The sequence below is a fragment of the Peromyscus eremicus genome, chromosome 5, assembly GCF_949786415.1.
Source record: "Peromyscus eremicus chromosome 5, PerEre_H2_v1, whole genome shotgun sequence".
Taxonomy (NCBI): domain Eukaryota; kingdom Metazoa; phylum Chordata; class Mammalia; order Rodentia; family Cricetidae; genus Peromyscus; species Peromyscus eremicus.
The window spans coordinates 14,180,533-14,208,472 of record NC_081420.1 but is presented as its reverse complement, the minus strand read 5'-3'; the positions used below and the strand labels follow the sequence as shown (position 1 = coordinate 14,208,472).

General features: G+C 40.5%; 3 protein-coding genes across 4 annotated transcripts in view; 2 read left to right on the top strand and 1 right to left on the bottom strand.

Annotated features, from left to right (window-relative positions):
- The window catches only part of Ippk (inositol-pentakisphosphate 2-kinase), a 65,143-nt gene extending 62,502 nt beyond the window's left edge, over positions 1-2,641 (top strand). For both annotated transcript variants that reach the window (XR_009379276.1, XM_059262966.1), the window contains exon 15: positions 2,400-2,641. The gene's annotated coding sequence lies outside the window, so the exon portion shown is untranslated. The remainder of the gene's footprint in view (positions 1-2,399) is intronic.
- Cenpp (centromere protein P) overlaps positions 1-27,940 on the bottom strand; it is a 207,859-nt gene that overhangs the window by 17,052 nt on the left and 162,867 nt on the right. The gene's annotated exons all lie outside the window — the stretch shown is intronic.
- The window catches only part of Ecm2 (extracellular matrix protein 2), a 32,209-nt gene continuing 28,631 nt past the window's right edge, over positions 24,363-27,940 (top strand). The window contains exon 1 of the mRNA XM_059262963.1: positions 24,363-24,579. The gene's annotated coding sequence lies outside the window, so the exon portion shown is untranslated. The remainder of the gene's footprint in view (positions 24,580-27,940) is intronic.

Sequence of the window (27,940 nt, the reverse complement as noted above, 5' to 3'; positions counted from 1 at the left end):
GCCTTAAGATGTCTTCTCCCCTGCTTCCTAGGTTCCAGTATTTTATTGCCACCTTTCTTTCTCTCGACTCTTTGCCTATGCATTATGTCTTGGAGACAGGGTCTCACTGTGAGCCCTGGCTGGCCCTGAACTCAGAAAAATCTAACTGCTTCTTCCATCCTTAAATTTTGGCTGATGGTTAAGAAAAAAGAAAAGGATTCCTGGGAGAAAGGAAGCCAGATAGGAGGACAGCTTTGGTCACTGAGGTTATAGGGTAGGATAAATTTACTCTGTGCATAGCAGTTCTAGTGCTCAAAGATCTTTTATCTAAGCAATCATGTCAGATCTGCCTTTTGGAGGCAGAGATGTAGAAGTATGCCTGTTTTTAAGGCAAACACGGCTCACACACGATGTTTTAGTGTCCTGGAGCCAGGATGGAGACAGTGGCTGAGCTGGCCTGCTCCTCCTTCCCTGTGACCCAGTAGACCTTACTTGCTGAGCTGCAAGTAGAGTGCAGGAGACAAAAGGGGACTGCCAAAGCAGGAGCTCCAAGGTGACCTTGAGCTTCTTTCAAGGCCTCTCTCTACTGCTTTCTGTACATTTTATTATTTTTCAGAAGTTTTACATCAACAGAAAAATTACCAAGAGTGTACACAGCTTGGGCATAAAACCTTACTGGTAGCACCTTACATTAGTATAGATGGCTGTACTAATGAACCAGCATTGAGGCATCAACAATATAACAAGTCCCCACCTTATTCAGAGCTCCTTTATCTTACTTCTAGGATCCCATACCACATTTGAGATTAGTGAGTAAAGGTCCCAGTTTACTATATTCTTGCTTCTCTACACTCTCCCTGTTACTATCGCTAGTTTAAGTAGCATACATGGTTATTTTACTAAGTGGCTTCCATGTTTTGTTGAAAGAATTTTAAGAACAGTTTTTATTTGGGCCCTGGCATAGCCCCTGCCTTACAGTCTGGCCACAGACCACAGAGACAGCTCCATAAACACTCATCACTGCTGCCTTCACTGTGGCCTGGCAGGGTGATAGGAGCAGCTTATTATGGCCTCCCAACTTGAAGGAGATAATGGAAGAGTGGTGACTGCTGTGTCTTTATCCATTTCTCTATAAAACATTTTGTAACCATTCATATTTCAACATGGAATAGCTCTTGAATTAGAGGAAATGAGGGGAACTAAAAAAAATCCTTGGCTGTTCTAAAATGACTTTGTTTTCCTAAAGCACCCTAAGTAATATACTTTAGATCACCCTATCCATGGCCTACCCAACATATGAAGTCTGGGCAGATGTATTAATTTAAAATGATGTAGTAGAATGCGTGTGTGTGTGTGTGTGTGTGTGTGTGTGTGTGTGTGTGTGTGTGGTCACAGAAGGCTTTGCCAGCCTTTTCTGACACAGATCTTGCCTGCCTGTTCATGGGACCCAGCTTACCTCTGTATCAACAGTGCCTTGTAGTGCAGCCCCTGCTCCTTAGGAAGCAGACTTCCTGCCTCTGAAACTGAAAGTTAGGCAAGGGAGTCAACAAAGTGTGCTGAGTGACTGGTAGGTGGGGTGCTACATTCTCATTGGCCAGGTATCACCAGCTTTAGCCCTACTATGAGCTAGAGGAAGCCATTTAAATTCCTTTTCTGCTTAAGCTAATGCACACTGATTTTACCACCATCTATGTTGCCATGAAAGAGTTTTATTAAAAAACACAAATAAGCTGAGTGGTGGTGGCGCACGCCTTTAATCCCAGCACTCAGGAGGCAGAGGCAGGTGGATCTCTGAATTTAAAGACAGCAAATTTCAGGACAGGCTCCAATGCTACACAGAGAAACCCTGTTTCAAAAACAACAACAACAACAAAACAACAAAAACTAACACACACACGTGTGAACAAATCACAATACATTAGGGGACACAAATTAAACCACAAAGGTACAACACAGTTAAGTGGCTAAAATCAATTAACAAAACTAGTGCTGAAACACGTGAATAATTGGAATCCTCATTCACTGTTTGAGTAAACTGGCAGTTACTCTGGGAAACTGACAACATATACTCAAGCCAAACTACCTGTCCTTACACACTCACAGCACTATTTATTATAGCTGGAACTGGGCAGGACCTAGGAATAGGATGGTAGATGTTTTGTGAATTCCCTATGAGGATGAGAGAAATGATCTGTGATTACACACAGTGCTCCTACAGCCCTTCTACCCATGAAGGTGTATATCAGGTTGGTCTCTCCACCAGAAGCCAGCAGAAGCAAGGACTGGGAGGAGGGAAGTGTTTCTGGGGACTGTTCTTTCTGTCTCCTGATATGGGTGGTGGCTATACAAACCCTTTTTGTGAAAAATTATTAAACTGTATATTTATAATATATGCCCTTTTCTTTGCTTTATTTTGCCAGAGGTAAAAAGACAAAAGGCAGCATATGTGACTTCATGAGACATCAAACTAGATGGAAAAAGCAGACAATGAGTAAAGAAACATAACTACAGGACTGTGATGTGTGCCAAGCACTTCCCAGTCTTTGCAACTGTCCTTCTTCATCAACCTTTCAAGGTGCTATGGGTCTAGGATACTGTGCTGGAGGAGCAGTCTCCATGTCTCATCTGCATCATGATCAACAGGGTGGGCATGTTGCTCACTAAGTTTTATGGCTTATACACATTTTAAATAAATGGACAAGAAGTATAGCTTAGACGTCTTTGTTACATGAAGATTTTAGTTGAGGACATTTGTTTTTAAATATTTTTGAACCTCTATTTGTCTTTAAAAACCTTCCTCTATTAATAATTCAGCTTGGGTCAATTAAAAGTAAATAATGTATTTAAACAATATTTCAGTTGGAATGTAGGGTTAAAAAAACTTGCAGTGACATAGTAATTTCCAGAAGCCGAAGCTGACCAAAGAAACAGAATAGGGCTGTACAGCTCTTAGCTCTATTTGGAAACAGCCAGATGCTGTATTTGAGGTCTGGGAAGGATAAGGCCCTGGAGGCCTGGAGGCTTGCATAACAACCGCTGCTTATGCAGCCCTGGCCAGCAGCAGGAATGGAAACAGGGAGTGTGGGCCAAGACAGGCAAGCTGCAAGTTTTCTTCCCCCACTTAAAGAAAGAACAGCCAAAAGACAGATTTCAATTTTTAAAAAGTTATACTTCAGTTGCAAATAGGAAACCTATGTTTTAAACATCAAGCATCTTTAATACAAATCTTGTTTACATATTTGTAACAGGAAGAAGACATTCCTTATTTACAAGTACTGAATACTAAGTAGACATGTTTTACTGCTCTTTACCAAACAAGCAAATACACTAAAGAGAAACTAAAGTTGGAGCCTGAGAACAAAACAAAAAGCCTTTAGAACAAGCAGTTACAGTTTGTTAGTTTAGCAGAATTAGAGCCACTGGGAAACTATGCAGAGGATGGCCTCACTCAACGCCCCTTCAGAATGTCCAGTCACTACTGAAAATTCTCTCAGGGGCATTTGCAAATAGACTTGGGTCTTTTTTGTCCCACAGAATGAGATAATGATGTTCTCATAAAGAGCTTATATTAACATATAGATATATGAAATCATTTACTTAATTACAGCTCACAGCAAGGAAGGGCTCAAGTGCACCATGGTCTCCTGAGGAACCAGCCTGCACATTCTTAGAGAAAGATTAAGAATCTGCCCACTTGTTAGGAATTTGCAGGGGTAAGTAGGAGTGATACAATGTGGTTTGTGTTTATCAGATAAATATATTATTTAAAAACATATTAATACACCACAATTAAAAGCTAGTATAGCTACCCAGACATGGCATGCCTGTGTAATCCTAGTACTTGGAAGGCTGAGACAGGAGGATGATTGCAAGACTGGTTTACACTGGTAAATTTGAAGAGCAGCCAGAGCTGTGTAGAAGTAACCGTCTTGTTAAATAAGAAACACAGAGCCAATGCAGAGATGAAAGCCCAAGAGGTCAGAGCTAAGAACCTTATACTTCACTGCTGCTGCTGTCCTCTTCAGCCAAGACTCCTACTTCTTGTGTGTTTGTCTTTTTTACAGACTTTCTATTCTGCCTTCTCATTGGTTGTAAACCCAACCACATGACCTCCTCGTTACTGCCTGTCTATACAGACCTCCAGGTCTTCTATGGTTGGTACTGAGATTAAAGGCGTGTGTCTCCATGCTGGCTGTATCCTTGAACACACAGAGATCTGCCTAGCCCTGCCTCCCAAATGCTCGGATTAAAGGCGTGTACCACCACTGCCCAGCTTCTGCTATGGCTTGCTATTAGCTCTGAACCCCAGGCAACTTTATTTATTAACATACAAATAAAATCACATTTCAGTACAAATAAAATATCACCATAGAACTGTATAGTGAGACTCTCAGAAAGCACAAAATAAGACAGAATACAAACTTGAAAGCTTCAGAACGTGTAGTTCTCCCCCCCACCCCTTTTCTTGAGACAGGGTCTCATTGTGTAGCCATGGCTGGCCTCTATCTCAGAGACCCACTGGCTTCTGCCTCCTTTAGTACATCATGCCTGGTTACATGTGGTTGTTTTCCATTTGCATTACAAGACGATTTCATAAAAGAAAGCAGTTAAGACAGGCTTTCAATCTGAACTATCATAAACAGCTGGAAATAAAAAATAGATCTATATGATACTTCATCTGAAACTTTTACAAGTATAAGTAATCGTTTATCAGGATACCTCACAAAAAGGCAGACAATAACAAATGAGGTGAGAATATGGAAAAGGTGTTTTATTTTGTAAAATCAATTAGATATTTCCTTTGCTCTTTTAAAAGCATATTATGCATTCTGAAATGATACATTCACATGGTAAGCAAAGTGAAAATCATTCCTTTAAATTTCATGGAAAGATAAGCTATTCATTTATTCACAGCTGCATACAGGTCTGCTTTTCATTGGAGCTTCACTGTGGGAATGTGCTATTTGCAGTGGGGTGAGTCTTTCAGCTTCCTGTATCATTAAATCTGAGCCCCGACCCTGTGACTTAATTCCACATGGGCTACCCTTGGGATTATCTAATTTTTGTTCTCACTTGCCCCGTGCCTCTTTCAGAGAGAATGTTAACATCATTTGAGTCCTGCTGGACTGGGAAGAACCAGGGTGTTGGTCTTGGTAACATTACTTTCTTAGCTTTTTCCTGAGCCCATGTCCTGGGGGTTGGGGCATGGAGAAGAAGAAAGTGCAAGAGAAGGGGCTTTTTTTTTTTTTTTTTAGACATACAGCTGCTTGTTCTTTTAATTTTCATAAAGCTCATATAGCATAAACTATTTAAAGTGACCGATTTGCTGACACTCAGGACATTCGGAGTGCTGTTTGAGCGCCTACTACCTCTACTCCCAAAGCATGTTTACTACTTCCAAATAAAAGTCACACTCATCAGTTAGTCCATTGCACTCACCCCTCTGAAAACCCCCAGTAGCCCACACCCATTCATTTCAGTTTTTTTGTAGGGGGTTGGGAGAGGTTGAGACAAGGCCTTTGCTGTCCTGGAACTTGATATGTAGACAGGCTGGACTTGAACTCACAGAGATCCACCTGGTTCTGTCTCCCCAGTGCTGGGATTTAAGGTTTGTGCCACCACAGCCAGCCCCTTCACTTACGTTTCTATGAATTTATCTATCTTACATAATTCATAGAAACAGAACCATAAATACACAACTTTTAGTGTCTGGCTTTTTCAGTAAAGCTTTCTAGACTCTTTAATATTTCATTTCTTTTATGCCTGAAAAATATTCCTTTGTATATAAATAAATTTCATTTAGATGCTTTAAAAAATAACATATATCCTTGTTGATATTTTCACTTTTTCCTACCTTATTTCCTGTGAATGGATCATTCTTTCTTGTTTCTTTCTATGCTTTTTCTCCCTTTTTCTTTTTTGCTGTTGCTAAATACTGGGCTACATTTAATTTTCATGAGGAAGGTTTATTTTGGTTCAGTTTCAGGGGTTACAGTGGTGGGAAAGCCACGATAGCTAGACTGGCTGCACCCACAGCACTGGAGTGTGAGGGGCTTGTTCATACGCTGTGGACAGAGAAGGGCAGCAGAACTAAACTGCTTCTTTGGAATACTGGAGTGTGATGACTCTGGCAATCATAGTCTTCCTTGCCCTAAAGGTCAACTGAGAGATACATATGCATGTTTAGCAGCTTCCAGCCTGATGGACTATGACTGTAGTCTTCTATGTGATCACTATGGAGTCTCTAGAGTACCGTTATATTCATAGGCAATGACCCAGCAGAGTCCTTTGAATGCCTGGAGCCCAGAAGAAAAGAAAAACAAAACAAAACAAAATTCTCCTGGCCTTTGGAGCTTGGCATTGAAGTGGGCGCCCTTTTGGTGCTACTATAGCCCATATCTCTGCCTTTACCCCAGAGGGGTAGGCCTGGTCCCTGTCTAGTCTTTTCTTAGCAGGCATCAGTCCTGGGCATGCATGGTACACTGTTTTTCTTTGTGTATGCAGTGGCCCTTCCAAACATTATTTCTCTCCCCTCTTCCTCTTTCCAGTTTTTCTTTCTTTTGGGGGGCTGGCTAGCCGCTGTATGACTTCTCAGCAGTCCCTTGCCCCTGCAGGCTTTGGGAGCACATGAAGTTGTACATCTCAGAAAGCTGCTACTGCCAGGGGTCTAAGTATGACAGAGTAGGTGCTGCATTGCTCCCCTGCAGAACCATCAAAGCAGATCAGAATACACAGCACAGTTTGGGAAAGATGTTTGTATCTGTCCCCTAACTCCAGCTGCATCAAGAATGTGGGCTGCTAGCCTCAGGGCCACTGGCAGCATGGAGAAGAATTGACAATGTTTTCCTCTGAAATCCAGTGGCTCTCTCTCACCCAGCACTCCTCAGCTGCTGCAAGGATCTGATTTGATCCCAGGGTTCGGCATGGTTTATTCTTCAAATTTGGCAGTTTGTGGTGGTTTCAGCAGAGAAACTGATCTTGGGGTGCCCTACTATGTCATTTTCTGTGACATCACAATTGTCTGTGAGTTTCATAAGCAATACATATAAGTTTGTCATACAACAGTTCCACTCCTAAAAACCTAACCATGAGAAATAAAGCACATCTGTATACAAACTTGTGTGTGAATGTTCAAGGTAGTTATTCATTACAGACAATTTCAAATAATCTAATTTCCCTAAACTGGTGAGTGGCTAAACAGGTGTGGCTTATTAGTAGCCAGAGTTCTACTGATCAATAAAAAGAAATAAAGTACTCATGTCCAGTACAACATCGACAAACCCCAAACACAATTCCAAGTAAAAGAAGCTAGACACAAAGATGAATGACATTACTTCATGTAGATTAAATGTCCAGTAAAGGTCATCTACAGGTACAGAGGGATATAGAGGATTTGTTTTGCTGTTGTTATTGTGATTAGGGCTTTCTCAAATTTATCTCCTATTTTTCTTCTTTAGCTATATTTAACCTGCTATTTGACTAATCCCTAATTGTTTTTTGGTTTTGGTTTTGGTTTTTTGAGACAGGGTTTCTGTGTGTAGCCCTGGCTGTCCTGGAACTCAGAGATCCACCTGCCTCTGCCTCCCGAGTGCTGAGATCAAAGGCCTGTGCCACCATTACTAGGCTTAAATTTTTAAAAATTCAAATGACCTTTTAAAAATATACAGATGTCAGTCAATCTGTTTCTTTTTTTCCTCTTTCTTTCTTTCTTTCTTTCTTTCTTTCTTTCTTTCTTTCTTTCTTTCTTTTTTTTGAGACAGGGTTTCTCTGCGTAGTTTTGGTGTCTGTCCTGGATCTTGCTCTGCAGATCAGGCTGGCCTTGAACTCACAGAGATCCGCCTGGCTCTGCCTCCTGAGTGCTGGCACCACCACTGCCCGGCTGTTTCTACAACTTTTTAAAAACAAAATACCACTTTCTTTTTTTTTTTTTTTTTAAATTTTTATTTTGCAATACAATTAAGTTCTACATACAGGCACAGATTCCCTTGTTCTCCCCCCTCCCGCCCCCCTCACCTTCCCCCCAGCCCGCCTCCCATTCCAATCTCCTCCAGGGCAAAGCCTTCCCCACAGACTGAGATCAACCTGGTGGACTCAGTCCAGGTAGGTCCAGTCCCCTCCTCCCAGGCTGAGCCAAGCGACTGAGATCAACCTGGTGGACTCAGTCCAGGTAGGTCCAGTCCCCTCCTCCCAGGCCGAGCCAAGCGACCCTGCATAGGCCCCAGGTTTCAAACAGCCGACTCATGCAATGAGCACAGGACCCAGTGCCAGTGCCTGGATGCCTCCCAAACAGATCAGGCCAATCAACTGTCTCACCCACTCAGAGGGCCTGATCCAGTTGGTGAACCACTTTCTTTAAGAGTTTTTATTTATTATAGAACACTTTGACAACTTTTTATTTGTAATTTTATCCAGATTGTCCTATAATTTTCACTTAACAGATGCTTATTTTTTCAAATGATTAAAAAATTCTTTCATGTGTTCTCTAAACTGCTGCTGTTTCTTCCTATGGAATTTTTGTTGAATTTGTGAAATTCGTAAATGTAATTGACTTACAAATGAAAAAGCTAAAGGAAATCAAGTAAAAAGGAATTAGTGAAATCAGTGAGTAAAGGCTGGAGAGATGGCACAGTCGTTAAGAGCATAGGTTAGGCTGCCCAAGCACGGAGCCCTGAGGTTAGCTGTCAGTTCCCACGGAACAAGGTGGCTATGGGCTCTTGAGTGCCTGTAACTCCACTGCCCTACGGGGCAGGGATGGGAAGCTCACTGGGGCTTGCTGCTGCCAGACTAACCAAAAACCATGAGCTCTGGGCTCGGGAGGAGACCCGTTTCAAAGGAATATGGCAGAGAGAAGAGGGTACCTACTACCTTACTTCGGCCATTGCGTATGGCCCAGAGGTCCGAGTGCACACACTATCAGGGCTTTGTTCAGGAAAGCAGCATCAACACGGATGGTAAACATCTAAAGAGGGTGGGACTGATGCAGGGATGGCAATGGTGAGGCAAGGAGAGGTGCCTGAGACAGTCTGAAGTAGAGGCACCGACAGTGACACGATCAGTCTCTGACTCGTGTCTGACCCGGCACGAAGCCTCCGTAGGACTTGTGAGGAGGTCGAGGTGACAAACTGAAGAAAGCACCAGGTCCTAGCAGAGCTTGGTCACGGCTGAGTGCTCAGCCATTGCTAATGTTCCTCTCCTGGAATCAAGAAGCTATTTCCAGCATGTAAACATTTAAAATTCACTTCTGTTATGAATTATAGACACCAAATGGCATACCATCGTAAACAGATGATGGCACAGCTCCTACAGCTCATGTGCTGGTGATTTCACAGTGCAAATATTGTTTGTTTCACTAAAGCCTGCTTGAAATTAGTTTAAATGCAAAACCAACTGTTACCTACCTATAACTAATGCTTTTAAACTACCATCCAAATAACTGATTTTCAAAAACTGCTAAGAATGAAAGCAAACACTAATCTTTAAAGCTTGTATATAGCTGGGTGTGGTGGTGCATGCCTTTAATCTTAGCACTTGGGAGCCAGAGGCAGGTGATCTCTGCGTTCCATGGCAGCCAGAGTCATACAGAGACCCTGTTTCAACAAAACAAAATACAAAAAAAAAAAAAAAATGAAGACATCTGCATATAATTAAAGGACAATTTTCATGACATAGAGCTAAAAACTGTGGAAGGTTCTTGTGATCACATACAGATACTGTTATAAATATACCAGGTAAAGAAAAAATAATCAAGTCCTAACACTGACAGATTAATAGGGGTAAAGCTTGCTTTAGGCCACACAGTGAAGCACACTCCAACAATATAAAGATGGTCTCCTCAGGAAGTTTACTCAAGAAAGTTCTATTCAACAATAAGAACTTTCACCACAAAGGCTTTGCCATATGACCATCTATGTGGACAGCCTTTTGCTGAATTTACAGTAACTTCATTATACCCTATATTACTACCATTCAGCAATACCTGCATGACCTGTACTTGAACTTGACCCCACAGATCATAGTGTACAGGACCAGGGATGGAAGCCTGACCCAAGGAAAATCTTTTGGAGAAACCAGAAACTTCCTTGACCACCTATCTGGGGCACTGTTTGTACTGAGGATACACAGGTGGGTCCTTTGGGTCACGTCTGCCAACACAATGATGGCTGTTCTGCAGAAGACAGCACTTCATGAAAGAGAATGAAGCAAAGTTACACAAAGTATAGAGATAAGGCAACACAAGACCCTAGAAAAAGAAAGTGGGACAGAATCTGCAGACAGAAAGGGCTCCCATTTCTATTCCCAGATCCTGGGGAGTTTCTGCAATTCTTCATGACATATAAGACAAGCACATTCTTATGATCAAAAACACTAATGACAGTCAATGTTGGAGAGAATGTGGAGCAAAGGGACATTCTTCAGTGCTTCTCAGCTATGACTCTTGTGTGCTTGGGTTTACTGGAAGAGTTTCTGCTATTTTCAACAGGGAGACTTAATGATCCAGCCAATTCTATTAGCGACAATGCCGGGTGTGGAATGGGAAAGGAAGACTTAATCTTTCTATAAAGTCTATGGGTAGACAGAATTAGCCTCCAAATGATTTGTTCTTTGACTCTGGTCTGTTTCTAGAGCCTTCAACAGTTTTATTTTGAGACGGGGTCTTACTATATAACCTTGCTGGATTTCTTTTGGCTTTCTATATTTGCTATCTCTATTAATTTTCTGTTTTGTTCATAAAAACTTGATCTCTCTCACATCTTAATTATTCGAGCATCCTTCAGATAAAGTTGTTTTTCCAATCTGACATAATGTCTTTGAACTGAATATGTAGTTCAGGGCATGTTTATATTTATGTTCATAAAACTTGGGGAGTTTTTAGTTATTATGTCTTCAAATATTCATTCTGTCCCTTTTTCTTCCCTGTGACGTCTATGTTGCATGTTGGTATGCTTGATAGTATCCTACAGCCCCTTAATACTGTTTGCTAAAAATGTGCTAATAATGGAAATCAGAATTTCCCCCTTTCCCCAGGGTTAACTGTATTTTTAAAAAATGTTTTATTTTTCTTACTGTTGAAGGCTGTCTTTGCACCAAAGATCAGCCTAAAGTGCGAACTTAATGTCTTCTTGGATGTATTCAGAACTAGTTCTTTCTTGGAACATGTACTGTCAATTTCTAGCTTTCCTTATATATTGGGATACTTAAATTATCATACAATGATTATACAGAATGTAAAGGACTTCATTATAACATTTCTACATATGTATAAGTGTACATTGGATCATATTTACCTCTTTTATCATTTATTTTTCTCACCCTTGCTTATCATTGCAGTTAGCTTTCCTTAGTGTTATTTGTGGATAATACATATGTTTTCTGTATGGTATGTGTGTACATGTGTATACAGGTGAGCTTGTAGCTGTGTGTGCTTGTGGAATTCAGAAGTCAACTACAGACGTCTGTTTCTATCATTCCCCACCTTATTTTTTTGAGACAGGGTCTTTCACTGAACCTGGAACTCACTATTTTAGCTAAACTGGCTGGTCAGTGAGCTCTAGAGGTCCACTTGTCTCCTCCCATCCCCAGTGCCGGGGTTACAGGTGTACACTGCTATTGTATTTGGTGCTGGGGATTTGAACTTAGGTCCTCATCCTGGCACAGTAAGCTCTTGATCCACTGAAACATCTCCCTAGCCTCTACAGTTACTTGTTAATGACCTAGTCTTTAGTACTTAGCTCCCAAATAAAGAACAACAATAAGTGCACGTCTTTAGTCCTGGCACTCAGGAGGCAGAGACAAGTGGATCTTTGAGTTTGAGCAGTTTGTAGACTAACCTGGTCTACAGAGCAAGTCCCAGTACAGAGGCTATACAGAGAAACCCTGTCTTGGGGAAAAAAAATAAAATAAAAAACAAACATGAAAAGAAAATGCCTCTATAAGATCAGGCTGTGAACAGACAAGCCTGTAGGGTATTTTCTTAATTAATTAGTGATCAATTGGGGTGGGCTCAGCCCATTGTGGATGGTGCTTGTATAAGAGAGCAGCCTGAGCAAGCTATGGGAAGCAAGCCAGTAAGCAGCACCCCTCCATGGTCTCTGCATCAGCTCCTGTCTCCAGGTTCCTGAGTTCCTGTTCTGACTTCCTTCAATGATGGGCTACAATGCAGAAGTGTAAATCAAATAAACCCTTTCCTCCCCAACTTGCTTTTTGGTCATGGTGTTTTGTCACAGCAATAGAGACCCTGACTAAGACAGGCAACCACAATGGATCCTGACTCTGAACCTTTATGATAAGCAGCAGCAATTATCTTGAGGGAGTAGGTTGGGTGGGCTGAGTGGAGAGGCAGGTTGGAGGTGGGACGGAGGGGGACAGTAACAAAAGAGACATCTTGATGGGGGGTGCATTTGGGGGTTAGGGAGAAACCTGGTGCCAGGGAAACCCCCAGCAATCCACAAGGATAACCCCAGCTAAGACTCCTAGCAATAGTGGAGAGGGGGCCTGAACTGGCCATCTACTGTATTCAGACTGATGACTACCCTAATTGTCATCAGAGATACTCTATCCAGTAACTGATGGAAGTAGATGCAGAGATCCACAGCCAAGCACTGAGCTGAGCTCTGGGAGTCTTGCTGAAGAAAGGGAGAAGGGATTGTACGAGCCAGGTGGGTCACGATGGGGGAACCCACAGACACAGCTGACCTGAGCTTATGAGAGGTCATGAACTCTGGACCAACAGTTAGGGAGCCCCCATAAGACTGACCTAGGCCCTCTGCATGTGTGTGACAGTCGTGTAGCTTGGTCTCTTTGTAAGGCTCCTAGCAGTGAGATCAGGACCTGTCCCTGGCACTTAGCTGGCTTCTGGGAGCCTGTTCCCCATGCTGGATTACCGTGCCCAGCCTTGATGCAAGGGGAGGAGCTCGGTCCTGCCTCAACTTGATGTGCCCTGCTTTGCTCAAGCCCAAGGGAGGCCTGCCCCTTTCTGAATGGAGATGGAAGAGGAGTGGAAGGGGCCGGGAGACTCAGAGGAGAGGAGGAAGGGGAAATTGCAGTCAGTATGTAAAATAAATGAAAAACAAAAACCCGTTATTTAATTAAAAAAAAAAAAAAGAAAAGAAAAAGAAGCAGCAGTTAGAGAACAAATCCCCAATATATAACAGGGAATATTGGTTTATTCCAGGAACATGTTCCAGACATCTGAGATAGAGCTAGGTTGGTTAGCAGCTACTGTGCTAAGAGCTGAAATTGATCAAATTAACCACAATTTACTACCCTAGCCGTCCTGTGGGATGTTGCAAGCCTTTAATAGTCTCCAGAATTCAGAAATAGTTACATAAGACAGATTCCGTCAGTTTAGTTGTTATCTAAGTGGGAAGACTGATTCCGGGTGTCTCTTACTCCGCTGTTTCCCAGATTCCTCTACTATATTACAGAAGTTAACAATCATTTGGTTACTTGTGATTTTTTAATACTTAATATTAAAACAAATATCCACATAAGAGACTGTTGTATATCTGTGCATAACTTTCTGTAGGATAGATTCCTAGAAGCAGAATGGCTTAGCATTTAGTAGAGTTTGATAAAGTGGTCTAAATAAAATCTATCATTTTACATTTCTGTCAACAATGCATGGAAGTGCTTAGTTTGGAAAGCTTTAAAGTCATTTGTTGCCCTAATTCTCAATCAACCTCGCCTCACAGCTTTATTATACACAGTGGTTGATGAGTTCATTCAGTTCTGTGGCTTCAGTACTATCTACCACACTCTAATGGATCTTATTTCTAGCCCATAGTTCCCTTGATCTGCAGAACTGACTGTGCTGGCCTGTGGTCACCTCAGTAAATAACTAACCTGAAATACAGTTGGATTACACCCAAAAGATAAGCTTCATATACCTGATTCCTCTTCCTCCACTTTCCTATATCCAAATAAACCTCAAGTTTCACTAATTTTACATACTCCCCTAACCTTGGTAAAGGAATCTCCCTTTCCTGGATAACCTAAATAGTTTCTCTCTCTTTTTGCTTTTTGAGACTGGGTCTCTACATAGCCCTTGGCTGTCCTGGAACTCACTCTGTAGACCAGTCTGACCTCCTGAGTGCTGGGATTAAAGGAGTGCGCCACCACTGCTTGGCTGCCACAAGCCCCCCATCCTCCCATCCTCCCTCCCTCCTTCCCTCCCTCCCTCTCTGTCTCTCTCTGTCTCTCTCTCTGGTGACACAGCGAGTTTTACTGGAGTGACTTCTAGGAATATGGGTGAGAAATTACTTTCAGGAGCAGGAATGGCTTGAAGACAGCTGCATTCACCACAAGTTCTCACGAAAGCTAGAAACTTGGAGTTCAATATAGAACCTGCCGGCAACTTGACATGTGGAGAGTATCTCTCTAGGCAACTTAGCTTGTCTGAGCCTCTTCAGGCAGCTTTTCTTGTCTGACAGTGTCTCTTAGTTATAGCTTATTCATGCTTGGGAAGGGAGAAGCCTTAAGTTATCTAGTCAGTTTCAGGGACTTCCTTAAACTTTGAAGTTGTTTACTTTCTGAGTTTTAAGGAGTTTCCTTGCACAATGGAATGTAGTGTTTCACCTCTCCTTAGGAAAATTTGCATCTTAATAAGCTCCCCTCCAGGACTGAAGGCTTTATCTGGGAGGAAATTGCTGCATAATAGTGCTGGGGTTTACATACTCATGAGAGGATGCCATGAATCTGCTGTGTGTACTCCTAATTTAGAGATGAACAGGGTGACTGGTGCCAAGGACACACAGCATTGCCATTGTCTTGGTCAGTAATGCTTCATCTGAGCTGAGCTCCTTATCCAAAACGGGGCTTTCCTTAGTGTACCCCGACCTCTTCAGTGGTGCCTGCTTCGAGAGTTACTCCTTCTGTGTGCTTCATAAAGCACAATACAATCACTGTGGCCTTTTAAAATGCAGATCCAGCCAGACAATGGCAAAATTAAAACTAAAATTCACCATAAAATAAGAATATATGATAATAAATACAGTTAATATTAATTTTCTTTTCCTGGACACAAAAAGATTCTAAGGGAAATGAAAACGATGACATCATCCACCAGTAATGGGAAAAATTGAAGCTGTGGACAAACACTATGTTTTGATTTATAAAACCTCAAGTGAATGTCTCTTTATCCTCCCCATGAGTGATGGAGTTACATTAGTTGCCAAAGTCTTCTTTTTTCATTACATACCTTTGTAAATATTGTGGTCACCCTGGTTTACAGCCATCTCCTTCAGACAGTGTATCAGTGGAAAAGAATCTTCATTCCCAACAATGCTGAAACTACCATATGTGTAATTCTCTCACCAGTCCCTCACTAAGCATGGGCTTCAGGGGTTACAGCAGGGAAATTACAGGGAAAATAACAATTCGGAATGCTTTCGGCTGCCTGTTTTCCAAGGCAAGAACACCACACCCTATAAAGCCTGAGAGAAACAACCTAAGAATTCTCTAACGGCCTTGCATTAAAGATCAGCCATCTGAGTGCCAGAAAGGGCATGTAACTCATGTAGATTCAGTAAGTCATTGGGCTTAGGTCTGACTCAGGTCCTGACTGCAGCTACCTGTTGTCAAATCTGTCCTAGCAGTGAGGAACTGACTTTCATCAGCAGTTCTGGAGTTTTGTGATGTAGAGACCCAGTAATGAAGAGAGTGGCTGTCTGTTCACATGCCCTTCAGAGGCTGCTCAGGAAGGAAGCACTGACCAGTGATAACGTCTTGAGCATTGTAAGAAAAGTAAATCAGACTAGCTGGTCATCTTTCCCATTTAACCAACATTAGGTAGTTTAACCCCATTCAGTTTCCTCATTTTGCTTTTGTGGCACCTTAATTTTGCTCCATCATAGAATGGAAGATAATAACACATGTAATATGGTTTAAGAATTTAGTGAAATCACATGTGTTCACTGCTTAGGACAGAACAGGCTAGTGCCCAGGAAGTTCTCATATATGTTGCCTCCTTTTGTTTCTCTCCCATTTGGGTCTCCATCTGTCATGTGCTGTTGGTTGAAGTTTCTGTCCCACCCACCAGTTCCCAAACAACTGATACAGAGGCTTAATATTAATTATAAATGCTCAGCTGATAGCTCAGGATAGTTACTACCAAACTCTTACATTTAAATTAACCCATGTTTCTTTTCTTTTTTTTTTTTTTTTTTTAATTTTTTTTAACGATTTATTTATTACGTATACAGCATGTATGCCTGCAGGCCAGAAGAGGGCACCAGATCTTGTTACAGATGGTTGTGAGCCACCATGTGGTTGCTGGGAATCGAACTCAGGACCTCTGGAAGAACAGTCAGTGCTCTTAACCTCTGAGCCATCTCTCCAGCCCTAACCCATGTTTCTTATCCATGCTTTGCCACATGGCTCATGGCTTGTTATCTCATTTTCTACACATCCTGCTTCCTTGGCTGTCTGGCATCTCCTGACTCCACCCTTCTTCTTCCCAGCATTCTCAGTTTGGCTGTCCTGCCTATACTTTTTGCCTGTCTACCGGCCAATCAGCATTTTATTAAACCAATTCCAGTGACAAATCATTACAGTGTACAAAGGGAGTATTCCATAATAGTGTGCTATAACAGGGACTGGGCGAGTACCTGATTCTGCCAATGAGGATATTGAAAATGCATATTTTTACTTACTTTATCTATTTACTTTTGAGATATCTCCTTATGTAGCCCTAGTTATCCCCAGACTTGCTATGTAGACCAAGCTGGCCACAAACTCACAGAGATCTGCCTGCCTCTGCCTCCTGACTGGGTAGTGCCATGCACCACCATGCCTGGCTATTATCAGGTTTAAAAGTGGGACATACTTAGCCGGGTGGTAGCAGCACACACCTTTAATCCCAGCACTCAGGAGGCAGAGGCAGGTGGATGTATAGGCATCCTCTGTCAGATGTAAAGCTGGCAAAGATTCTCTCCCATTCTGTGGACTACTTCTTCACCAGATTATTATTTCTTTAGCTGTCCATGAGCTTTAAAGTTTATGAAATCCCACTTGTCAACTGTGGGCCTTAATTCTTGGGTAAATGGAGTCCTATTCAGAAAGTCTTTTTCTGCACCTGTATCACGTAGGAAACTGCCTGTTTTCTTCTAGCAGATTTATTGTTTCAGGTTTCACATTTAGATCTTTGATCCATTTGGAGTTAGTTTTTATGCAAGGTCAAATTCCATTTTCTGCATGTGGATATCCAGTTATTCCAACATCATAGGTTGAAGATGCTTTCTTTTTTCTAGTGTATGCTTTTGGCATCATTGTAAAATACTAAATGGCTGAAGTTATGTGTACTCATGTTTGGGTCTTTGGGTTTGTTCCATTGGCCTACATGTCTGTTCTTGTGCCAGTACCATACTGTTTTTATTACTATGGCTCTGTAATTTATCTTGGGGTCTAGAATAGCAATCCTTCCAGCATTGTGCTTTTTGCTCAGAATTGTTTTTGCTATCTGGAGCCTTTTGTGGGTCCACACAAATTTTAGGACAGTTTTTCTATTTTTGTGAAAAGTATGATTGATAATTTGATTGGTATTACATTGAATCAGTAACTGACTTTTGGCAAAACGGTCATTTTTACAATACTAATTCTACCAATCCATAAGCATGGGATGTCTTTCCATTTTCTAGTGTCTTTTTCTACCTCTTTCTTCAGAGGTTTAAAGTTTTCATTGTAAACATCTTTCACCTCCTTAGGTTTATTCCTAGATATTTTATTTTCTTTGAGGCTATTGTGAATCTTTTTGTATGTTTGTTGTTGGTGCATAGAAAAACTATTGATTTGTGTAAGTTAATTTTGTATAGTGTCACACTGCTGAATTGCTCATTTTTAGATGAATGAAACTAGAAAAGGTCATACTGAGTGAGGTAACCCAGACCCAGAAAGACAAGCATTACATGTTTTCTCTCATTTGAGGTTTCTAGTTCCAAATCTTGAGATGAGTACATACATAACTTGAAATAACTGCAGAAACCAGGAAACTAGGAAAGTAAAACAGGACCATTTTGTGGGTAGCAATATAGAGGAGGAATAAATAGCATGGTACAAGTTATCTAAATGGAGAAATGGGAAAATGGGGGGGGGCTCTAATTAGGGAGGGAGGAGGGAAATAAATACAGAAGAAAGTAAAATAACAGGAAGTCTGAAGTCCTAAGTAATCATATTATTAGCTACCTAAAATACCTATGGTATACATAAGTTGGTATCTAAACATATAAATATAAATTCTCTCTCTCTCAATGAAAATTTCCCATTGGAAATTTGTGTAGGAGACACAATCTGACAGCTATCTCCCTGTTCTTTTGACTCTTACCATCTTTCTCTCTTCCACAATGACCCCAGAGCCATGAGCTGAAAAAGGATGACACTGATAGACATGTTAATGTGGATGAGGGAAAGCTCCAGAAAGCACACGTGGCCTCAACCTTATATCAAGAACTATAGGCAACTAAGAAATGCTGAGAATAGGAGATCACACACACACACACACACACACACACACACACACACACACACACACTTAAAGAAGCAGCAGCCAGGAATTTGAGGGGTTGGGACATGGGAAGACTTGGAGGAAGGAAAAGGAATGGAGGGGAATGATGTAATTAATTAAAAAAAAAAAAAAAGGATGTGACCATTCATAGTGGCATATACTTTAATCCCAGCACCCAGGAGGCAGAGGTAGATTGATCTCTAAGAGTTTGAGGCCAGCCTGGTCTATATAGTACATTTCAGGATAGCCAGGGCTATGTAGATAGAGACCCCATCTTTAGAAACAAAACAAAACAAAACAAAAAAACCCTATGTGTCGAAATCCAGAAGGTGAGAGGAGGGGAGGGGAGGGGAGGGCAGGAGTTGAGAGGAGGGAGAAACTGCAGAGATGAAGAAGGAATCAAATCCATTAGAGTTTCCTGCCTTGTTATAGAACAGCAGTGTAAAAATAGTAAATTACTAGTTAAAGGGATTGACTGAAAACTTACGTGATCAGAGCAGTTGTTATTTAAGGAGCTCTTTCTGTTTTGTTTTGTTGTACGTGTAAAATAGAAATAGCCTTATTTTTCTGAGTAGACAAATATTCAGGAATTATAAAAAGTAAATATGAATAAAATAACATAACCTATAAAATTCTCTATAAAACTGTGGTTAATTTTTAATCAGATATACCAGCCTTCATATCTATTCATACATCCACAAGGCATAAACATTGGTAATTTCCTGTCTGTCACTCAACAATGTGTCACGTTTATTCTTCTAAGTTAAAAGAGAGAGCCTCCTGAAACACAACAACAGAAGAAAATGCTGCACAGACACGTCCACAGGCCAGTCTGATTAAGGACATCCCCCAACAGAGACTTCCTCACATAACTCTGGGCTTTGTCAAGTTGACAGCTGAATCTGACAAGTAGATTCCTTGTCACCTTGTACACGAACACATCACCTTAAGCCTTAATAATTTCTTTCTTGTTTGTCACCAAGATCTCATATTAGTATCATACTATAAAATACAATACAACTTTAAAAGTTGCACTCTGAAGTTTCTTAACTGTGGGCTTCTAAAAAAAGTACTTACTAAAAGAATATTTCCTTACTCCAAAAGAGAAGAAGCAGGGAATAAAAATCACATGTAAGCAAAACTGCAGTCTGTTGGTATAGCTCAAACTCTGTAGCTGTATGTTTGACATCTGGGAGTCCCTCATGATGTTTTGGCTGCAAAAGGCTTGGGCATATCCACTTCTCCAGCGATGCCATCCTCAGTACACAAAGCTTCCTAAGACCAGCTCCATTCCACTCTTGCTGCTTCTTGGTGGATCTCACAGTCCTCAATATCCTGGAATCTCTACTGCAACTGAGAATGTCTCTTCACCGTTGGCATCTTTTGGTCTCTCTTTAGGAACTCCAGTGACCTTGCCACCCAGTGTCAAGCTTTAGCTTCTCTCCATGACCCTTTCATGCTTTCAAAACCAGTATCATGTGGGAGACTCTTACACATTATTTGCCAAATTCTGCTGCCAGCTTGATGTATAGTCTTGGCTTCCTGTTGGACCATGGCTTCTTTATTCTGACCCTAAGGAAATACTTTCCATTTACTTCAATGGTGCTGGCCTCTTATACAACACAGTTAAGTTTTTACCTTCAGCTAACCAGCAACCAGTTTCCCAGTAAAGCATAGAAGGTTTCACTTCAGTAGTATTGATTTCTTGTTAATCACAGCTAATTTTTCAGTCCCACTTAAACAGTAACCACAGAGATTCTATATGAACATCCCTGTGTAGCATGAATCCTAAAGGGTCTTATTAATAAAAACAAACCTGGAGCTGGGTATTGGGGTGAATGCTGGAAGATCAGAGAAGCAGAATAAGCCACAGCTTCTTCACCTTGCCAGTTCCTCAGTTGATTCTGTTTCCTCAGACTGGAAGCTTCTGAGTCCTTATCCAAATGGATCTCAGCTGAACTGTGCTACTCAAAGCCTAAAAGCTTAACCAGCCTAGCTCCTGGTCTTCACGCCTTATATACCTTTCTGCCATCACTTCCTGGGATTAAAGGCATGAGTCACCATGCCTGGCTGTTTCCAGTGTAGCTTTGAACTCACAGAGATCCAGGTGGATCTCTGCCTCTGCAATGCTAGGATTTTAAAGGCATGTGCTACCACTGCCTATCCTCTATGTTTAATATTATGGCTGTTCTGTTCTCTGAGCCCCAGATAAGTTTATTGAGGTGACAATATATCAACCACATCCCTGAAAGATGTTTTCTTTCCTTTGAAACTTCACAATGGCCCTCCATTGTCAGCATTTCTCTCTGCATTGTCTCTGCATTCCAAGCTCCCAAAGAACAGCTCATTAAGCTCTCAGCTCTCAATAGCTTTTCTGGATCAAAGTTCCAAAATCTTCACTGTCCCCCGACCTCCCACCAATAACATGGTCAGGCCCATCAGAGCAACACCCCACTTCTGGTACCAATTTCTGTTGTAGTTGGCTTTTTGTTGCTGTGATAAACACTAAGACCAAAAGTAACTGTATGCTTCCAAGTTACAATTTGTCACTGAGGGAGTCAGGACAGGAACTCAAGCATGAACAGAGGCAGAAATCATGTAGGAAAACTACTTATTGACTTGCTCTCTAGTTCTCTCAGCTAATTTTCTATATACAATTCAGGATCATCTCAGAGATTATGCTGCCCTCGGTAGGCTGGGTCTTCTCATATCAGTCACTAATCCAAGACAAGTCCCCAAAGACATGTCCACAGACCAATCTTAGAGAAGCAATTCTTCAACTTAGGTTCCTTCTCCTGAGGTGACTCCAGTTTGTGTTGACAATAAATACTAACCAGTTTAAGTGAATTCAGTGGTAAGTGAAATAAATGACTGAAAGGCTTACTCCCTTCTGGCATGGCTGATGCTCACTTTCTGCGTAGTCTTCAGTGGCAAACACTATACTCTTTCAGAGCACTACAGTAGCCAAGTTTTAGAACTTAATTATGCCTACAATAATAAGAGAGAAGGAAAAACCATAACACCAGCATTTTCCATGTATTAGGGTGGTTAAAACAGTTTCTGAAAAGCAGCTCATGTAATCATCCATTAAACCACAAACCTGTAGCAGTGACCTCAGAAATCTTAAAACTGTTTTTTTCCAACCATGTCAATCTCAGCATGATAGTTATTGTTATTCCTGTATGCCTCTAAAGAGTTACTTTTGTTTAAGGAGCCAGAAAGATGGCTCAGCCATGAAGAGCAGTGGCTGCTCTTGCAGAAGACCAGGGTTCAGTTTCCTAGCACTCACAGAGGGCTTACAGCTGTCTGTAATTCCAGTTCCAGGGGACATGATGTCCTCTTCTGGCCTCTGTGTGCAGTGAATACACATAGTAAACAGACATACATGCAGACAACACACACACAAAATTTTTTAAAAAGAGGGTTTTTTGTTTATACTGTTTTAAATAGTTATTTTTTCCTCATCTGGTAATAAAAAGCACAAAACATTGATAAAATAATGAATTACATAGAGAATTATCTTTATAATTTCATCATCTGGGGATAAATATTATTATCAATTTTTGTTTATCACTTTTAATCTGCTCTCCAGAAAGATGCAAAATTATATATATCAAAAGATAATACATATATTGTTTTGAATATTTCCCTTTTCCTCTTGGTATATTGGGGACAACTTCACATGCCAGTATTAATGTTATTTTAGTTTCCAAAGAGTTTTGTAGTACATTGTTCCGAATATACAAATGGGTTACTTTTTGTTTGTTTTCCCATAAAGTCCATAGTTAGAGTGCTTCAAAGTACTACCCCGGGGTTGGGGATTTAGCTCAGTGGTAGAGCGCTTGCCTAGCAAGCGCAAGGCCCTGGGTTCGGTCCTCAGCTCTGGAAAAAAAAAAAAAAAAAAAAAAGACAAAGTACTACCCCAAGGCACACCTCTGCATGGAAAGATGTTCCTATAATGCATTTCTAGAAGTGACTCACGGGCAGACAGTACTGCTTTTTATTAGCTGTCCTCAATAGAACGATTTCTGTTTGCCACACACAGCATGCCACGAACACAATTCTCCTTCAACAGAACAAATCAGGCTGTGACTTACGATTACTAAGTATGTGGGGGTTATTTGGATTATTTTAAAATGATGATGTTCATACTACCTCTGTTCTGTCTCAACATTTCATACTGGGGGTGATAGCATACATCTCAGTGAACACTTCTTGACTCTTACTGATGTTGGAAAACTGGCTTTCACCAACCACTGGCATTTCCTAGTCTACAAACTTCTAATTTAATGTTTTTGTCCATTTGTCAGTTAATTGTTTGTTTTTCCTTTTTGCCTTGCAATGAAAAATAAATTCCTTTCAAAAATTTAAAGGCATAGCCAGGTGGTGGTGGTGCATGCCTTTAATTCCAGCACCAGAGAGTCAGAGGCAAGATCTTGGTGAATTCGAGGACACCTAGTCTACAGAGTGAGTTCCAGGACAGCCGGAGCTGAAGCACAGAGAAAACCCTGTGTCAAAAAACAAAAACAAACAAACAAAAAAACAACAAAAAATTAAGGAATTTATTCACTATTTTCTTGTTTCTAAAACTGATATTCAGAGGTCATTTACAATTTACTACATAAGTCATTTATCTTATGATAAATAAGTATGTTGCGAGTATTCCCTACATATTTTAAATCTTCGTTTTTATTATTTCTAAATTTCAAATCTATGTGCCTTGATAGCATTTGACTTTCATGTACTATGCTGAACACTCACTAGGCTTTTCAGAGTAACTCAGGCATCCACAGCCAGCAGTGCTGGGCTTGACATTGATTTGTTTCTAACTTGCTCATGGGGAGATGAAGAAACCTGAGGCCAAAGCACACCATTAATTTGCTGGAGTAACTGGTAATGAAGAGCCTTATCGCTCCCTTATACATTAAAAAAAAAAAAAAAGAAAGAATATATGTATAACAAACACCACACACACACACACACACACACACACACACACACACACACACACACAACTTATCTAGGTGTGGTGGTGCAAACCTTTAATCCCAAGACTTAAAGACAGAGACAGGTAGATCCTCTGTGAGTTCAAGGCCAGCCTGGTCTACACAGTGAGTTCCAGGTCAGCTAGGAATATGTATGTATGCATATGTATGTATATGTGTGTGTATGCATGTATGTAATTGTATATATGAAATTAATATATTTTTTTAAGATTTGTTTATTATATATACAGCATTTATGACTGCAGGCCAGAAGAGGGCGCCAGATCTTATTACAGATGGTTGGGAGCCACCATGTGGTTGCTGGGAATTGAACTCAGGACCTCTGGAAGAACAGACAGTGTTCTTAACCGCTGAGCCATTTCTCCAGCCCTGAAATTAATATTTTTGAGATAGGGTTTTATGTAGCCTAAGCTGTCTCCAACTCCATATGTAACCTCGACTAATCTTAAAACTCCCAATGCCTCTAGCTCCTAAGTGCTGGGATTATAGGTATGTACCACCACTCAACCACTAAAATTACATAATTTCTAATGACATTAATATGTGACCAGTTTTTGTTTCCTTAATAAGTTGAAATTTACTCAATTTAAACAGGACTGGAGACTCATGCAGCCTTTAGGTGAGTGAGAACACTACCACTGTAAGCCTGACAAATCTCAAGTGGTATGCTGGGTAGTTTGAACTTCAAAATCTATGCAATATTTTCAAGCAAATAGCCTATGAAAGCCACAAATTTGTTTCAGATCACTTTTGTGACTCTAGTTCTGCCTTTTCAGCCTGCAAAGGAAATGTTCTCCTCAACCCCCGCCCCAACTCCCTGCTGATGTTTTCCACTTTTCCTGTGATTTAAAAAAAATAAAAAATTTCCCTTGGTAACCATTTTCCCTGGTTACTTCTTTGGCTGATTTTTCCACACAAAGAACTGAAAGGCATTTATCCCCAAGGGAAGCAGCTATTTTAGATCTGACTAAGAAGTCAGCTAATATTTTTCAACATTCCCTTCTGTTCTTTGTTTTTAAAGAAAGTTCTGGTTTTGTTTCATTTTCAGCGGGAGACTTAAATGACACCAAGCAAAGCCTACTTAGTTTAGATTTCCAGGTAAACATGTTTTAAATTTTAAGTTTCTACTACAGCATGTGGCGTGGCTTTAATATCTGGGTATTTTGTGTGCAAATATGTTTAATCCTTGAGAAGTATCTCTGTAATTAATAGAGTGAAAAGTTAAAAGTATGCTTTGTTTTGTTTACTTCTTTCTTTTCAGGAGGATTTTTTCCCCAGTATTTCAAATGTTAAGGAATTATAAACTATTTTCATATGTTTAGCTAGGATTATGTGATGAGTAGAATTATCAACTGATTCGAAGCTTTAATTTTCTCAGTTCTAAAGGAACATTAATGTTTAATTAAAAGCATTTTCCACTTTAAGTCGGCTTGCTCACATGAAGGATAACTTGTGACTTCATAGATATACTGAAAATTATGTATACTTTTAAAGTTTACTTAAAACAAATGAAAAAATTTTAATAGAGAAAATAAGTTAATTGGAGTTTATAGATATTCAATTTTTGGGTAAACATAAAAGGTCAAAAAAGTAAAAGCATTACTTGGTGAAAGTAATAGTGTGATTAGAGTATCTAGAAACATGATTATAAAGTTGCTTATTAAAATATTAAATGAAAAACAAAATTCTATAATCCAGTGAATATCAATTAGTATTGAGGGCCATTTCTCAAAATTTATTTAAACTAGATCCTGATTTTGTTTAAATTAAGACCGTTTTGTCAATTTACTTCCGAACCAATCTATTTCTATTTCAGAGTTAAGTGAAAATGAGTTCATTGGGACCAGGGAGACAAACTAGGAGAGTAGCCTCAGGATCCCTGTCCTGGAGAGTGTGGCATCTAGCTGAGCAGACCTGCTCTCTCCTAGCACTCACACAATTCCTTGACAAGTGAGAGCTTATAGAAGGCCCAGGGATGGCACAATTCACCTGCCCAGAGGTCCCTAGAGATTATCTAGAGGGTCTCAGGTCCAGAATTAGATTTTTCATGACCCTCATATATTACACGTATGAGTGTCAAAGAAAAAAACAGTCAGTGTACATGATGCAGAATGTTCATGCTATGTGTCCATGAGGGCCCACTGCCCTACTCAGCAAATCCAGTGTTCCCTGCCCCTAGGCTGACATCGGCATTGCAGCCATTGCTCCTGCTTTCCTGCATTACTTCACTATAAGAGTTGACTCCGGGTGCCAATAACCTTGTTCCTTCTTTACATTCTGCAAACTAGTTTTTCTGAAACTAAAGCAGATCATAAAACTTTAAACATGATTTAATTTCAGTGACCTACAGTAATGATTTTTAAATGACCAGAGATCTTATACAAATAAATACCCTGGACAAAAGTTTGATGCTGGAGTTGACATGAAGACATCTTTGCTATCTGCAGAGTTCAGATGATTCACAGGCAAGTCCACGTGGGTGAAACCAGGTGAATCCTGGTTTAGAAGATTTTATCAGATGAAGCTACAAAAAGAACTACTGAGATTCAAGAGGGGAAGCCAGATATACATTGAGCCTTCTTGTCTCTGAGGTTCCTAGAAATAATAGAAGATATGCTAGTAAAAAGCTTGAGTGTGTGTGTACACTGGGAAGCAAGAGCTCCTTGCCAGGCAAAACTAGGGAGTCATTCAAGAAAAGATAGGGATAATTTAAAGATGGAGAATGGGGCTGGGCTGTAGCTCAGTGGTATGGTGCTTGGCTGGCATCCCTAATGCCCCAGGCTTCATTCCTTCATTCCTAGTGTTGGGGGAGGAATGGAGGATGGGTGGGATAAGTCTATGAATAAGCATGGGAAGCACAGAGAGTTCATCAGAGAAGGAAGTTTTAGGGTTTAAAGAATTTCAAGTAGGAAATATCAATAATTTATTCCTCACAGCAAATCTTACAAATGCTAAAGACATACTAAAAATAGAGCATTTCCACAGAAGATAGACTGAAGATGCTTCCTACAAAGGGATGAGAACTGAATTCACTTCTCCACAATACTGCAAGAAAGGAACAAGTTGGGTGTGGTAGCTCACACCTATAATTCTAACACTTGGAGGCCATGGCAGGAGGACCACCACAAGTTCAAGGTCAGCCTAGTCTACATTGTTAGCTCTAGGCTAGCCACACTATATAGCAAGACCCTGTATCAAAGCAAAACAAAAGGAAAACAAACTCTGATAGAAGGAAAATAATGAGCCAGTATCTGAAAAGTATTCAACGAAAAATGATTTTGAAGCTATAATTCTAGTTTCAACCAAACAAGATATTTTAGACATTTAAGATTCACAAATTTTTACCATGTCTAAGAGAAAAAAAAAATCTGTATTTCTGCAAAGAACAAAAGGAATCTGAAGGCGCTTCCTCTGGCAAGGAAAATGGATCTACTCATCTGCTGAGAACGAATAGGAAGATGAGAAAAACAACAGAACCGTGTTTGGAATAAGACTGAAACCCAGACTGTCTCAGGTCTGAAACTGCTTTGCTTCTGGAAACATCTGTGGATTCCAGAAGAGGTGGCTGAGAGCTTAACAGAGCTTTAAAATAGCTTCACAAGGCCGGAGAGAAACAGAACAAAGACTAGAGCCAGCAGTAGGGGATGAGATTGGTGCTGGTGATATTAGCAAAACAAGACCCACAGCGTGAAGACACTGGATACAGTGATGGCCAGCTTCAAATCACTCGACATTAATGACAGTGTCTACAACACCACACTCAAAATGTGAAAATCTTTAGACAGAAAATACATCATCCCAGGCCCTACCATTTCATGAGTGTTTATATAATGTCTGGCATGAATTCAAAAGGCATCAGACAAAGGAAGAGGTGGAAGAACATGGCTGAAGTTCTAAGAACAGATGATAGGTACAGACAAAAAGAGGGCTCAGAAAACCTGATCTTCAGACAGACTTTAAGACAAACATGATTAAATGTACACAGAGTAGAATATGAAATTAAAAATTGTAGTATAGAATTGAAAATAAAAATAGTTTACTGAAAACTAAGAACTACAATAAAAGAAACAAGGAGGCCAACAGATGAATTTAATAATGCATAAGCCACAGCTGAAGAGAGTATTAATAAGGCAGGCCACTTAGACTTGTGAGGATGAATCATGTTTCAAACAGAAGAACAAGAATACAATCAAGAGTGATGTGGAAGACACAACGAAAAAGCTATTGCACAAATGACTGTAGTTCTTAAGGGTAGAGTACTAAAGCATAAAGAGATGAGGGCTTAAAACAACAACCAAAACAAAAACTACCCAAATTTGACGAAAAAAAAAAGTAATAATCCAGCATACAGCTGGGCAGTGGTGGTGCATGTCTTTAATCCCAGCACTTGGGAAGCAGAGGCAGGCAGATCTCTGTGAGTTCTAGGCCAGCCTGGTCTACAGAGTGACTTCCAGGACAG